We start from the raw sequence: 16,356 nt of genomic DNA, 5'->3' as shown, positions 1-16,356 counted from the left end.
TTGTCATGAATTAGAGAGAGAAGGTGCTGTGTTCAGGCATTAATGGAATCCTGCATTAGCAATCTTGTAAATTCCACCGGAATATTTTATGTCAGGCAATAGAGTATAATTTGAGGGCTTCTGTGAGTGGGGGTTTGTTAAGAAAAGACTGATCCCTTTGGGAACAGATCTAGCTTTCTACATAGGTGTCCTGGGTCATGGAAGAAAGGCTGGCTTAGTCAACAAATATTTAATGAACACCTACTATGTCCCACCCACTATCTTCATGACACCAAATGTCTCAGGCAAGGAGATCACTCTGGAGAAGGAGACTAAGTCCCCAGACACAATTTTGCCACTTGATAGCAGGGTGAATGTGGAGCAAAGTTCTTAAACTCAACAACCCTGTTTGCAAATCTGTAAAGTGGGCATAATGGTATCATCCCCCTCTTGGGGTTATGATGAGGTCTAGAGAAGACAGTGCTTGCCAAGAGGTTAACCCAGCTCTCAGTGCATAGAAAGCTCTTCAGAACTGGCTGTTATTATTACTTATTACCACGTGCCAGGCAGAATGTTCCATGCTTTGTTTATGCTGCTGCATCAAGTTTTTTTACGTCACCTCATGGCCATCTGATCCAGCTCCGATATCTGATATATGAGAAAACAGTCTTGCTCAAGGTCACACAATGTGTGATAGTTGGTCACAAAAATTAATGGATGCCAAACTCAGGTAGGCCCCTGGGGCTGCCTAGAAATTCTTTTTTATTTGCTTTGATATAGATGATCGCATTTACTCTGCATAGCAAAGTTAAGTGGTAGTGTTGCTATGATCTCCATGGTACCGATAAGGAAACGGAGGCATTACAAGACCACGTGGTCTTGCCTTCATCTCCATCATTCCGGGTCCTCTCAACAGCCCCATGGCAGGTGATATTTTCATTTTGCAGACTGAGAAGCGGAGGCTTGGAGAGATTAAGCCAATCTCTCAAGGAGAGTACAGGGTAGAGATGGGATTCAAAGTATAGTTCTGACTCTCAAACCCATGGTCTTCCCCCTAACAATGTAGCAAAGTGATTAAGAGCTACAGTTTTGGAATCAGATGCCCTGTGTTCTAATCTATTAAAAATGACAAACGCTAAAACTGTAGCATCCCTGCCCACCCTGCCCCCCACCCCTGCCCCGCCCTGCTTCCCATTCTGGGCTTTGTTTTTCTCCTGAAGGCTTATCACCTTCTTACAGGTTGCATATGGCATTGTTTATTTTGTTTATTGCCTTCATCCCCTCTACTAGAATATAAGCTCTGTGAATACAGGAATTTTTTTTCCTCTTTTATCCATCGCTGTATCTCCACTCCTGGAATATGCTTGGACCAAGGTAGGCATATCCAAAATAATTCAGCCCATGAATAATCTCGGCTCCTCCTCTCTACCATTTAGTAGCGGCCAACTTGCTTCGGTAAGTTACTTATACCCTCCACACTTCAGTTTCCTCAACAGTAAAATTGAGAAAATGCAATACCCACCTCACACAAAGGATGTGAGGATCAATGGGATTAATGCATATAAAGGGCTTAAGACAGGGTCAGGAACACAGTAGGTGCTCGATAATTGCTTACTATTACATAATCCGTTGCATGCCAGCACTCTAATGACACCAGGTCTCCCTTAATGACATCTACTAGTCCATGTTTGTTTTACGTATATTATCAAATTGACTCCTTTAAATAACTACTATCCTCGCTTTACAGATGAGGAAATGGAGGGATTAAAGAGTGATGCCTTTTGCCATCATGTCCTTAATCAGCATCCAGGGAAGGCATCTTTATAGTATCCCCCAAGGTCAACCATTCCAGGTTTCCTTCTATGGAAGCTGGCTAGCCGCACTGCCATGCTGGCATTTCAAGTTTCCATTCATTAAACTTAAAAGCTTTACAGAATCAGTGTTGGTTTGCAGAATGCCTCAGTGACATCCTCCCTTAGTTAATGCCAGTCTTAATGTAAAGCCACAGTAATAAGACCACTGTATCTTGAGGTCCTGGGTGATACAATGCCCAGGACAATCTATTTATATCCAAAGTATTTAAAATAGTTTCCCTACTCCCACCCTACCAAAAAAAAAAAAGAATCAATTTATACTAAATGTTGTTGCAAAATCAGATTTATCACCCAGGGGATTAAGAAAAACGAAGGGCCAATTTAATGACAGGATTTAGTTCATTATTTATCTTCTAGCATGTAAATTATAGATTGTCATAAATTTTTCATTCTTTGGGTACCCACTACCTAATTCCAGAAAAAGAATGCAGAAGCCTGTATTACAAAGAGCAAGTGTCCCCTCTCTGGGCACAGGGGCCATCTCCTCTGCCTTCTGACAGACGATAATCTGTCAGAATGAAAAATTAATGGCCGCTCCCTTAATTCATCATTGCCTGCCTCTGTTCTATTAATGCCTCCCCGCTTCCTCCCTCCCTCCTTCCTCCCTCTGCCTCCATCCACCCCCATGGCAGGAGTCCATTCACCAGCAGTGAATTGGAAGCAGAGAACTGGACTAGCCGTGGGAACAGAAAAAAAAAAAAAATCAAGTCCATTGACCTCTGGACCCACAGTACATCTGTTCAGGTGGGAAAGGACTGGTTCTACTCTACCCATTAAATACAGCAGGACCCTGTGATGCAAATGCTGATGCAGCATGTGGGTACCACCAAGGGCATCTTGAACACCCTACCCCTTAACAAGACCTGTTGTGGGAATTGGGTGGGGCGGTTATGCTGTGTGGAATTTCAGTATCTTCAGATTCACTGCGCAAATGATGAATCTTGGAATCTGGTAGGGAAACTGAAAAGCCATTTGCTCCAACTCTCCTGTTTTACAGATCAAAAGACAGGGCTTCGGAAAGGAGATGGGTTTTGCTAAAGGTCATGCAACTAGTGAGATTGGCACCAGTGCAAATTATGGATGTCAAACTCAGCTGGGCTCTCAAGGCAAGGTATCGATCTGTTCATTTGTTGTAAATCATCTCTCTTCTAATTCCCTTAAAGACTCTTCCAAATCTCATTCAACTTCCCTAACTCTTCATAGAGATCACACCTCATCATAATAACCAGTTATGCCCTTTACCAAATATTTCTAGCTCTTCTCTTTGTGGATAGATGCTAGGGTTGCACGGCTCTACTCACCCTTGAGGTTAGGTTTGCTCATGTGGCTTGCTTCGGCCAATGAAATGTGAGTAGCAGCTTTAAGACCAGGTGTCGAATTAGCACATTCCCTTCTCACTGCTGTGGCAATGGTTTAGGTGTGGTAGAGTTCAGACCCCATCAGTCTGCGTCCTCAAGTGACCACGATGAGAGCACCCCCACTGACCCAGTCTCCACTGACCCAGCTCTCACCCAGTATGAGTGAGAGCTAAATTTTGTTGTCTCAAGCCTTTGAGGTACTGGCTCATTTATTTTTCTTACAGCAATATTTAACTTATACTGACTTTGAAATGCATGGAAAAAATTGAGGTCACCAGGTTCTCCCTTCCCCAGCTTCCTGCAGGTGTATTTACCCATCATCCTCTCCTTTCCTCCAGGCTGAGTAAATGAGGGATCTCTTCCACAAGATACATCATCTTCTCCTAGCTTCTCAGTTTCTCCCTGCCTTTTGTTTCTGCCTTGTCAATGTCTCCTTTCACTGGCTTCTCCTTGCCTGACCTTTTATCCACTCTCCTTTCTATTTTTCATCCAATATCTTTGAAAGTTGTCTACACTTTTTCTCTCCCATCTCACCTCTATTCCCTCTCAACCCATTGTAACTAGGCTTCTCCTCTCGCGGCTCCAGGGATGCTCTAGATGATGCTCAATGACATCTTGTTAGGTCCAGTTTGTTTACCGTGCTTGACCTTGTCCATGGGTCTGCTACTGTTGATTCTGTCTCCTCCTTGAAATACCAGGACCCTTGGCTTCTGTGACATCTAAGTCTCTCGGATCTTTGCATATCTCTTGGCCAGTTCCTTACTGAAGTATAGTTGATTTACAATGTTGTTAGTTTCAGGTGTACAGTAAAGTGATTCAGTTCTGTCTATCTATCTATCTATCTATCCTTTTTCAGATTCTTTTCCATTATAGGTTATTACAAGATACTGAATATAGTTCCCTGTGCTATAAGTAGGTCCTTGTTGTTTATCTATTTTGTATATAATAGTGTGTATCTGTTACTCTCAAACTCCTAATTTATCCCTCCCCCCATTCTTTGGTAACCATAAGTTTGTCTTCTATGTCTATGAGTCTGTTTCTGTTTTGTAATTAAGTTCATTTATCTCATATTTTAGATTCCACATATAAGCGATATCTTATGGTATTTGCCTTACTCTGTCTGACTTACTTCACTTAGTATGATCATCTCTAGGTTCATCCATATTGTTGCAAATGGCATTATTTCATTCTTTTTTAATGGCTGAGTTAGTATTCCATTGTATGTATATATACCACATCTTCTTTATCCATTTATCTGTCGATGGGCACTTAGGTTGCTTCCATGTCTTGGCTATTGTAAATAGCACTGCTATGAACGTTGGGGTCCATGTATCTTTTCAAATTAGAGTTTTTGTCTTTTCCAGATATATGCCCAGGAGTGGGATTGCTGGATCATATGGTACTCTATTTTTAGTTTTTTAAGGAAGCTCTGTACTATTCTCTAAAGTGGCTGCACCAATTTACATTCCCACCAACAGTGTAGGAGGGTTCCATTTGGAGGAGACAGAGAACTGATGGGGAGGATGGTGGGGTTTGATATTGTGTATAGCCACAGTCACTCCCACCACTAGACTCTGGCCCTCCCTTCCCTATAATATCCTTATCTCCTTCCTGCCTTCCATCTTAGTTCAAAGAACCTCAGGCAGCCAGCTGAGAGACAGTGTACCATAACACTCAAGAACATGGGCTTTGGAGATATGTGTGGTCTGGATTTATATTGAGTTCCCATCACGTACTAGCTGTGTGACTTTGGGAAAGTTACTTTACCTCTCTGTGTCGCAATGGCCTCATCACAGCAATAAGTTCTAGTCTCCATCATCTACAACATCAGTTGTCTTCCAGAACAAGTTTTCATCTCTTCATTTAAGGTTGTTCAACCCCTCAGGCAGCCTGGGTACCAATGTCCCCCTCCCCAGTTGTATCCGTCATCTGTGACCCTCCTTTCTGAATGCTGCCCCAATAGCATTGCCCTTCTTTTATTCTTTAAAAAATAGCACAGACATATGGAAGCAGAGAAAGGGCATAGAATGTGGAATGTGAGTCTTGCCTCCGTGCCTAGCTAAATGACACTGGGCAGATCGTGGAACCCAGCTGAAACTGTACCCGAGCCTCCCTTATTTTAAATCAAAATTCCAAATTAAAAATTAAATTTAAATTAGAAATCAATAATACCTTTCTTCTCAGGTTTTTCTAAGTATTAAGTGTAATAAGATGCATGTTTTGGGCTTCATCCATTTGTAGGTACCAAGTGAAATGACATTAAAATTAAAATTTGAGTTCTTGGCTATGCAGACCTACCCTCCCCCAAGAAATTCATGAATCCTTATGGTATCCACGTGGGTCCAACTATCAGACTTGTTTTTTTCTCGCTGCCAGCCCACGTCAAGCGTGACAGGAATGCTGCTCCTTCAAATGGCCCATGTTCTCAGTGATAGCTTTCCAACGTGTGGGTTTCAGAAGGGCTGGCCCTCTGTCACTCCTCAAGGCTGCTGAAACCAGAAATGCCCCTTCTGAATCCCGATGCGAAGGATCCGAGTTGTAAGTCTTGAAAGAGAAGTGAGAGGGAGGATACTCCTTTGTGCCGTGCCAAGATAGGTGGCCGCACAGTTTGTTGCTTGAGCTCCAAGTGTCACAAGGTTTGGTAATAAAACTTTTCCACACTCTTCCATGCCTCGCTGGACCAGGAATTCATACATTGCTTCTGGCCCAAGAGTTCACTGAGAGGCCACACAGAGGATGGGGCTCTGCTCCCATCCCATCACTGGAGCTCAGGTGCTGTGGCACTAGAGCCCAGACACATCCAATGTTGGTGGATTGGGAATACCAGCACTATGCCGGAGACTTAGATGGTATCTCAGGAAATGTGACAACTGCTCGGTTGGGGTATCACACAACTAAGTTGCTTGAGACTCAAAAGTATTATTACCGCACTGAGCGATGCCCACGTTTCCAGTCGTTTTCTTTTTATTTATTTATTTATATTTTTTATTGGAGTATAGTTGCTTTACAGTATTGTGTTAGTTTCTACTGTACAGCAAAGTGAATCAGCTATACGTATACATATATCCCCTCTCTTTTGGATTTCCTTCCCATTTAGGTCACCACAGAACATTGAGAAGAGATCCCTGTGCTATACAGTAGGTTCTCATTAGTGATCTATATTATACATAGTATCAATAGTGTATATATGTCAGTCCCAATCTCTCAATCCATCCCACCCTCCCCTTTCCCCCTTGGTATTCATATGTTTGTTCTCTACGTCTGTGTCTCTATTTCTGCTTTGTATATAAGATCGTCTATACTAATCTTTTCAGATTCCACATATATGCATTAATATACAATATTTATTTTTCTTCTTGAAGCCACAGGAAGTGCCCATCTTCTCCCCCTCAGTAGCTAGAATTCTCCTTCCTTTTTAAAAAAATTAATTAATTAATTTTATTTTTGGCTGCGCTGGATCTTCGTTGCTGCACGCAGGCTTTCTCTAGTTGTGTCGAGCAGGGGCTACTCTTCATTGTGGTGCACGGGCTTCTCATTGTGGAGGCTTCTCTTATGGAGCACGGGCTCTAGGGTGCGCGGGCTTCAGTAGCTGTGGCACACAGGCTCAGTAGTTGTGGCTCTTGGGCTCTAGAGCACAGGCTCAGTAGTTGTGGCGCACGGGCTTAGTTGCTCCGTGGCATGTGGGATCTTCCCAGACCAGGGCTCAAACCCGTGTCCCCTGCATTGACAGGCGGATTCTCAACCACTGCGCCAGCAGCGATGCCCAAGAATTCTCCTTCCTTTTGATGCTCATGCCTTGCAGTTGAATCTGACTTGCAATGCTAGCCTCTGCCTTCTCTTTAGAGTGTCTTCCCAGGAACCTCTGTTCCTTCCTCTAACATGACCCCTGGTGCACCCTCACTCATCAGATATGTCTGAAATATTCCCGAATCCCTCTGTTGTCTGGGACCCTCTTCCAACTGGCTCCTTATCTCTTGAGTTGCAAATGGGTGGGACTACCTTCCTCCTCCACCCACCAGAAGCACTCTGAAGCCCAGCTTTGCCCAGCTAAGACCAATTCTACAAAATTCAGTGCACCATGCGGGCACTCAGAGGTTAATTTCCTTTCCTCCTACCCTGTTCTAGCATGACCTTGAAGACAGAACATCAGGACTTGTGAACATTACGTTCTTTCTCTTTCCCATCCATCTCACCAGTAATTTTTCCCCTCTCACTTGAATAAAACAACATCAAAAAATAGATTGGCTTGATTTCCCAGTAAACTGCCATTGCATAAGTGTCTGTTACTTTGCATGGCTGGAATATTCAGGGGGAATTAATGATATTGTTCAGTGGCTACTATGAAGATTTATGTGTGGATCCAGGGAGATTTGCATTCTTTCTTTCTATCTTACCCCCCTCCTCAAGTAATACTAAAGATTACAAAAGAGAAATAAACAGGGCAAGTTAATCTGAAATGAATCTTTAATCAGGTTTCACGTGTTTGAAGCAAACGTCTCCTTTGTTTGAGCACTGCTGCAGAGGCAGGGCCCGGAGACACCATTTTGTAGATGGATCCGCAAAGTCAAAGCCATTCTGACAGAAATCAAACAAGAAATAATTTCTCCCTGAAGGAATTCTGTTTTCACTTAATGACGGCTGGAGTGTTTCTGTCGAAATGGCATAACGGTGGTTTTTAATTACGAGTCTTCCTGTCCGGTTTAATGGCAAGACTTTTACTTATTTGGTATTTTCCCTGAGCTCAGAAGCTCATTTGTTGAGTGTGGGCTTGCCAAATGCAGAGTTTACCTCAAGGTGAAGAAGTGAATTAGCTGCTAAACGCTGACCCGTGCCCAAACTTCCGCCTTATGGAGGAGGAGGAGATGGACCTGGCCAGTGGGACTCCACAGGGTCACGTTGGAGCTGGAAATTTATTTCCCAAGACCATGGGAGAGGAACTAATCAAAGCAACAAGCCTAGCCAATGGGGTAAGAGCCCCAAGACCAAGAATCCAAAAATCAATCTAAAACATCCACAAGGACCAGGGTTCAGGCCAGGCACCTAACCGTTCAAACAATTAAGGATGGGCTGGTGTCGTGCAGTGGAAAAAGCACTTGCCATCCTATCACTGGCACTGTTTTCCAGCTCTACGGAACACTGGGGTCATTTAACCTCCCTGAACTTCAGCCTCCAACGCCTAAGATGGAGACTTAAGGGAGAAACCTATTGCAGGAAAAAGTGAGTTGAAATCCACTCCTTGCCTCTTGCCCATCTGCAGAGTTACTTAAGCTCTCTGAGTGTCCTTCGCAACACGGAGAAAACACGGATGCAGAAGATATTAGGAATCATGTAATGTTCTCATATGAAATTTGAAGGAGCTCAAACTATTCAAACCCAGCTCTGTTCCGCACTTGCTGCTGGAGAGAAAGCTGACATTATCTTCGGGTGTCTTGGCTTTGCTATTTATTTATTTATTTGGTTGTACCGGGTCTTAGTAGCGGCAGGTGGGCTCCTTAGTTGTGGCATGCGAACTTTTAGTTGCAGCATGCATGTGGGATCTAGTTTCCTGACCAGGGATCGAACCTGAGCCCCCTGCATTGGGAGCAGGGGGTCCTATCCACTGCACCACCAGGGAAGTCCCTCTCTTGGCTTTGAATGGCTGAACATGTACAAAATGCCTTTCCTTTGTTTCTTGGCTGCCTAATGAATTGAGTTGGAGTATCTTAGTAACTAATAGGTCGCTAGACCTTGGGCCTGGCTGGTTACAGGTTTTACAGTAAGACTATAGGTGGGCAGGGTGAAGCATCTCTACGTTCTCCAGTTTGGTATACAAGATGTAGAACTCAGAACGATTCTGGCTTAACACATATATGTGGAATCTAGAAAAATGGTACTGATGAACCTATTTGCAGGGGAGGAATAGAGACGCAGACGTAGAGAAAGGATGTGTGGACTCAGGGTGGTGGGAGATGGGATGAATTGGGAGATTGGGATTGACATATATACACTACCATCTGTAAAACAGATAGCTAGTGGGAACCTGCTGTATAGTGCAGGGGGTTCAGCTCAGTGCTCTGTGATGACCTAGATGGGTGGGATGGGGGGTGGGGTGGGAGGGAGGTCCAAGAGGGAGGGGATATATGTATACATAAAGCTGATTCACTTTGTTGTACAGCAGAAACTATACTCCAATTAAAAAAAAATAAAGAATGAGGTAGGGCTTCCCAGGAAAGTAGGGGGAGGGATTAGCTGCCTTTTTTTCTTCTATACTGTTAAAGTTTCCTTTCTTCTCCCCACCGTGTAATTCTATGTGGATGTGGGTAGTTCCAGGGGAGGGTGGGAAAGGTTGTTGAATTAATTACAGTAGGAAATTACTGTAATTTTGGAGGTGGCAGAATCTTTGTGAAAACCACACTCTGCATCAAGCTTGGCTGAGAACATTGTCTATCTTCAGTGCATTGGTCAGCTGGACAATAACAGCACCTGAATTTCACTGCCAAGGCATCTCCGCCCTAATTTGCAGGCCCCTAGGACCACAGCAAAGGAGGGTGAGGAACTTGAAACAGTAACAGGTATTACCTTGATTTTGATCCATATAATAGATGCTCAATTAAGTATACATTGGATGAAAACAGAATCTATCAACCAGTGATGCTGTGGCTCTAGTAGGCATTCAATAAATAGTTATTGAACAACAAAGTTCTATAGCTTTGGATGACTTGATTAGCCTCTCCTGCATTTTATTTGCAATGTCTCCTCCATCTCACATTTTATGAATTTATAATCATTAACTAGAATTAATAGCTTCCTATTTTATGAGTTTAGGTGCATTCACCTTAAATCTTTTCTGGAATGACGCACAGCAAAGGAAGAAAAAAAAAGAAAGGAGGAGGGACTTCCCTGGAGGTGCAGTAGTTAAGAATCCGCCTGCCAAGGCAGGGGACACGGGTTCAAGCCCTGGTCCAGGAAGATCCCACGTGCCGTGGAGCAACTAAGCCTGTGAGCCACAACTACTGAGCCTGCATGCCACAACTACTGAAGCCCGCGTGCCTAGAGCCTATGCTCCACAACAAGAGAAGCCACCATAATGAGAAGGCCATGCACCGCAACAAAGAATAGCCCCTGCTCGCTGCAATTAGAGAAAGCCCGCGTGCAGCAACGAAGATCCAACACAGCCAAAAATAAAAAATAAGTAAAATAAATAAATTTAAAAAAAAAAAAAGGAGGAAAGAGTAAGTTTAAGTATTTTGCATACCACGGAGTGGTATTTAAGAAGAGAAGATTGGACTTGACCGTATGAATCATTCATTGGCTAAGATGCCAAAGAAATAATTGAGGCAGTGGAGACCTCATGCTCCGTGGCGTTGAATAGTCATATACTTGGGATTCAGGCTTTTTGATGTTCACCTTTCATCCTAGAGGCAGCGGTTCATACCTCTTTTGCAAGAGCCTCACTTTGGGAGATAGTTCAGATACCAGGAGTATCAGGAATTTATATTTATTTCTGAATCAGACGAGAGTAACTCCCCCAAAATTCTTGAAGATTAAGAATTTAGTTCTGAACTTAGTGCTAAGAGTGTAATGATAGAATAACAAGTTTTAAGAGTCTAAAGGGTCCAAGGAAACATCGAATCAAACAGTCTCAATAAGTGGCTATCTAGTCTCCACTTAAATATCACCAGTGATGAGGAGCTCACTACCTTATGAAGAAGTCTCTTGTTATATAACTCTGAGGCTATGCTGTTGAAATTGATCTCCCTGTAACTTTCACCCTCCCTCCCCCCCGTAAGAAGTCTGACTCTCTTCTCCTCGTCATTCACATGTTTGAAATCATTGATGGTGCATCACTGAGTTTCCTCTTTTCCAGGAGAAGCACTCCCAGTTCCTCTAGCCACTTCTCACATGGTCTGGGTATCAGTCACTCACACTTTAGTGTGAAAGTCACTACTTGAAGAGGATTTGCATTGAGAACTGGCCTGTGGCAGCATGCACCTCTGATCCAGGCACAGCTGATTATGGTTAGGAATATGACCAAGTGTCAACAAACTTCCTTAGGGAAGCCTTCCCTGCCTCCGACATTAGGTCAATTTTTCTTTTCATAATTTCTCTCTGTGCTGTATACTTTCCCTTGGAAGTACTTTGCAAAATCACAATCTTCTAATTAATCATTTGATTCTTTGCTTTCCTCTCCCATTACCCAAGGGCTCCATGAGGTTGACGCTGTCTCTGGTTTTGCTCTCCAATAAATCTCCTCTGCTCTGCACAGCGGCTGGCACACAGGTGCTCAAAAATACCTATTAAATGAATGAATCATCTGGACCTCAAGTGTCACTTTCTAGCAATTTTTGAGCTTGGATCTTAGATACACAGGAGGTAACTACCACCACCCCGCCCTCCACCACACTCCCCCCCAAATAACGAGGGTTAATTCTCTCCTTTAAATTAGGGGAGATGTTTCTCACCAGCCCAACTCTTACTTGTCTTGTAGGGACATTGTCCATCGTAGGGTATTTGTCAAAGCCCTTAAGATAAAAGAATTGGCTACATCTGATTTTGACTGCTTCTGTTCCCAGACGGCTGACCTTCCTGTGTGACCCTGAACAAGCGTCCTCATCTCTGGACCTCAGTTTCTCCATTTGTATTACCAAGCGACTGGAAGAGATGTTCTCGTAGGGGCCTTCCTGTGTGCGTCCGTGGGCAGTGATTCTACCCATTCCGCACACTATAATTTTTCCTGCACTAGGCTGAACTCACAAAGCACCTTCTAAGGAGGTCCTTCAAAAGTTATGTGAACTCCACTTGGCTTCCGGAAAGCAGTGATAAAGTGAAATCAACAGAGTTCTGAGCCTTGGGGGACAGCCGTGCCGGAACAAAAAGATCCATCGTCTGGCGGCTGCTGTGGCCAGGCCAAGACTAGGCGACAGCAGAGACGCAGAGTCCTGTGTGAGATGGCAGGCCCGGTCTCCATGTAATCAGTAGGAGGAAGCAGCCAGGGGGCAGGTCTTGGGGTGGGAGGTGGGGAAGGGGTTAATCGGAGACTGGAGGCCTGCGTGGAGTTTGCTTGGGCCAGGGTGGTGGACGGTGGCGGGGGGTGGGGGGATGCCCCTCGATTAGTGCTGGGCCTCTTGTTGATATCAACTTCCTTAGTTCTCCTAAGAGCCTTGGGAGTGTCAACTGGGAAAAAAAATGCACAACCTAAAAGTTGAGAATTACATTTTACTTGGCAGACAAAACTGAGGACTTAAACCCGAAAGCCAGCCTCTCAGATAGGTCTGAGGGCCCACTCGGAAGAGATAAGGGAGGCGCAGGGATATAGAGGGGTTTTGCAACAAAGGCCAGGTGGTCGGGACATCAAAAGATCACTGTTAATTAAAGAAAACCAGACATCTCAAGTTAATGAATCTAGCGCTTTTCTATGTATGGGAAGATGCAAGAGTCTGGGCTTACTGAAATCATTCCTTTGATATAAACCTTAAGTATCTAGGGCCAGTATCCTGAATCCCCACGGGGTGCATATTTGGGGGCGGCTGGCCTGATGGCCGCAACATCCTTTGTTTACTGATATGGCAGGTGACATTTTTCATCCGCAGGAGGAAGGAATTCTTCCTGGTAGATGAAGAAACTGAAATACATGGAGGTTAAAATATTTGCTGAACAGTGTTATTTAGAGTAGGTTGAGCTGGTATTACAAAGAGCGCCCCCCGACTTCAGAGGCTTAAAGAACAAGGGGGTTGAATTCTTGCTGCTGATTGAGTCCAAAGGGACTGTTCCAGGCAGATAGGTGGCTTGGATCGCACGGTTATTCGTGGTCTCAAATTCTTTGCACTTATTAGTGTCTGTGCCACCTCCTGGGGCCGTATTGTCATTCCCGGTAAGTAATAAATCATAAATACAGGAAGGTCACACATGCAAGGGTTTATGCAAGGTTGAAAGTTGCACGCACGCACACACACACACACACACACACACGCACACAGAGCATGCACATTTCCACTTTCACTCTTTCGGCGAGATCTTCCACCTCTTTTCCGAAGGGCTATCAAATGTAGTGTGTGAGTCCTGGGCGGTCACATCTCTGATGCGACTCTATTGCTATTGCACAAGATGATGGGTTTTGGTGGACACCCAGGGCCCTCCTCCTTTTACATGACTCTTTTCCCAGTCTTTGAATGACCAGTCCCTTCCCATCCTTCAGTCGCAGGTCACATGTCACCTCACAGAGCTGGCCCCTCTCTCTAGGCATGGCTTTCATCCGGAGTTTTCTGTCTTCAATCTCAGCCATGTAGGATTCATCAATGTGAACCAGGGGACTTTCTGAGATGGTTTCCTGGTTTGATTTCCTCCCTGGATTGCAGAGGCCATGGAAAGGAGAGAAAGTGTGCAGCCAACACTCTTGCTAATGTTGCTAAAGAAGAGAAAGCAAAGCAAGAGGCCGCTGGCGGGGAGCGGCACTGCAGCCATCGATTGGGTAATTGGAAGCCCTCCGGTGTGAGCCCTCATTAAGGCTGAGGGATGTGGATCATTTTCTAATGACACCTCTTTGATCCCAGCGGCTCAGCGTGCAACCTGCCTCCACGGTTGGGCTGCACGTCAGGAGAGCCGGTGGGGTCTGCAGCCAGTCTGCCTGCCATATGCTGTTTCTTATAATTAGCAGGTGCTGGGGGTGTGGGCTGGGCACCCAGAGGGCAAGGTGGCTGCGTGTGCCAGGGAAGTTCTTGTGAGCCAGACCCAGAACTCAGGAAGAGAAAGAAGGTGGCTGGGTGGGGGCTGGGGGTGGGTGATGTACAGCCCCTGAGGCAGTGCAACGTGATGGCCAGGAGGGAGATCTCTGTCTCCAGATAGTTTTATTCCTGAATTTATGACTTACTGCTGCAAATGGATGAATTTTCAATCCTGGAATTGTAGTCATTCCTGTAGGTCTGTGGTGGGAGATATTTTGGGATAGTTCTTTTGATGTCTATATCACACCATGGAAAGAACCATGAAAATATTAGCTCTCCTCTGAGTAGTCAGTCTTTAATGGTATTGGTTATATTATATTTTTCCCAATTTTTTGGTTTACAGATTTTTCTTTTGGTGCAAGGTTTTCAAACAGTGAAATGCTTAAATTTGCCTAATGGCAAACCTTAATAAATGCATACACCTACCTGTAACTCAAACCCTTATCACAATATAGAGTATTATCATCACCCCAGAGGGTTCCCTCAAGCCTCTTCCTGGTAGTTTCCCCCCTGGAGGCAAATACTGTTCTGATTTTTCTGTCCTCAATAGTTCTTTCTGTTCTAAGATTTCACAGGAATGGAATCATACACTGTATACTGTTTCGTCTATGATTACTTCACTCAGTGTAATGCTTTTAAGAGCCATCTGTGTTGCTGCATGTATAAGCAGGTTATTCCTTTTTCTTGCTGACTAGTATTCCATTTGCATAGATCTACCACAGTTTGCTTATAACATTCTCCCATTGAGAGACATCTGGTATGTTTCTAGTTATCAGCTATTACAAATAAAGCTGCTATGAAAAATTTTTTGCACAAGTCCTTTTGTGAATGTATGTTTTCTTGATCCTGCATAAATATTTGGGGATGGAGTTGTTGGATCGTGGGGTCAATATATGTTTAGTTTTCTAAGAAACCGCTAGACTTTTTTTCTCCCCACAGGACTTGTAGAAGCAATGTATTTTTAAAGCTACATATAAGAGTTCCAGTTGCTCCACAATTCCATTAAGATGTGGTGTTGTGAGTTTTTTGTTTGTTTTAAATTTAGCCATTCTGTGGGTGTGAAGTGGTATTTCATTTAGTTTAAATGTGTCTTCCCTGATGACTTTTGATGTTGAGCACTTTTCCCATGCTTATTGGCCATTTGAATATATAGAGTGTTTTGAGAATTCCCTGGCGGTCCAGTGGTTAGGACTCCATGCTTTCACTGCCGAGGGCATGGGTTCAATCCCTGGTCGGGGAACTAAGATCCTGAAAGTCACACAGAGTGGCCAAAAAAAAAAAAAGAAAAAGAAAGAATGTATGGAGTGTTTTAAAAATTCATTGGCTCATTAAAAAAATGTTTTGTTTTTTTTTAAATTTTATTTTATTCTGGATAAGAGCATGGACTTGATTCAGTGAGATCAGGAGTCAATTCTGGCTCCTCCACTTATCTGTGTGGGCTTGGGAAAGTCACTTTAACTCTCTAGGGTATAATTTTCTCATCTGTAAATGGGGATAAGTAATTGAACACAGTTAATAGGGCTGTTTGAGGAGAAGGGGACAATGCATTGAAAGCACAAGGCACAGTGCCTGGAACATTTCAGGAGATCAACACATGGGAGCTTGACTATTGCTCTTGTTTGTGGTCAAGGTGGCAAAGCCAGAGCTTGGAACTTTGCAGGGGTCTACTATATGTCTGTTGAACCAGAGCAAAGTTGAAACTACCTCCAGGACTCCTTCTAAAAGTCTTTGTGCTGATGCAATATCACAAATATGAAAAAAGATGTTGGAGGAGGTCATTGAGAAGATGTGGCCGTGGGTTGACCCACAAACTGGACCCGGACAATCAGAGGGTCCTCACCCCCTCCCCTGTCCTTGGAATTTACACTCCGCCCACTGTTCCCACAGTGGGAGCTCTTCCAATGATGCATCCTTGAGAGAGTGAGGTGTTGAGACCACCTGAACAGGATAGTGACTGAATCCCATTGAGGTCCCTCTATAAGCTGTTAAAATTCTGGTGGTCAGATGCTGAGATCTACTCGCTCGCAGCCACCCAAGATAAGCCTCGGATGCAAGTTCCCTTGCTTATTGCCATCTACCAATCTGGAGTGGTCTGCCTCTCTTTGGTCTTTCCTTGCCCTCTTTTTACGGGGGCCAGCTTGCGTTGCAAATGAACAGACTTTAGAGGTTTCAAATATTTCCAGAGACCTGTTTCCATTTCATTTTCACCACCACCCTTTCAGGTAGGTGTTGTCACCCCCATTTTATAGCTTAGGAACCTGAGGCTCAGAGAAGTGAAATGTTTGACCGAGATCACACAGTGCCTCGGCGCTATAGCCAAGGTCTGTCCCCACGTGCTCAGATGTCTAATCCAGGCTCCTTCTACCATCTTGTCTTGTGTGGCTCTGGGCCAAGCCTCAGTCGCCCCATCTGCAATGTGAAGGAGCTCATGAAGGTAAATTCTGA

Source organism: Eschrichtius robustus, chromosome 16, assembly GCF_028021215.1.
Source record: "Eschrichtius robustus isolate mEscRob2 chromosome 16, mEscRob2.pri, whole genome shotgun sequence".
NCBI classification, from domain to species: Eukaryota; Metazoa; Chordata; class Mammalia; order Artiodactyla; family Eschrichtiidae; genus Eschrichtius; species Eschrichtius robustus.
The sequence above is the reverse complement of the archived record's forward strand: the minus strand, read 5'-3'. Positions refer to the sequence as shown.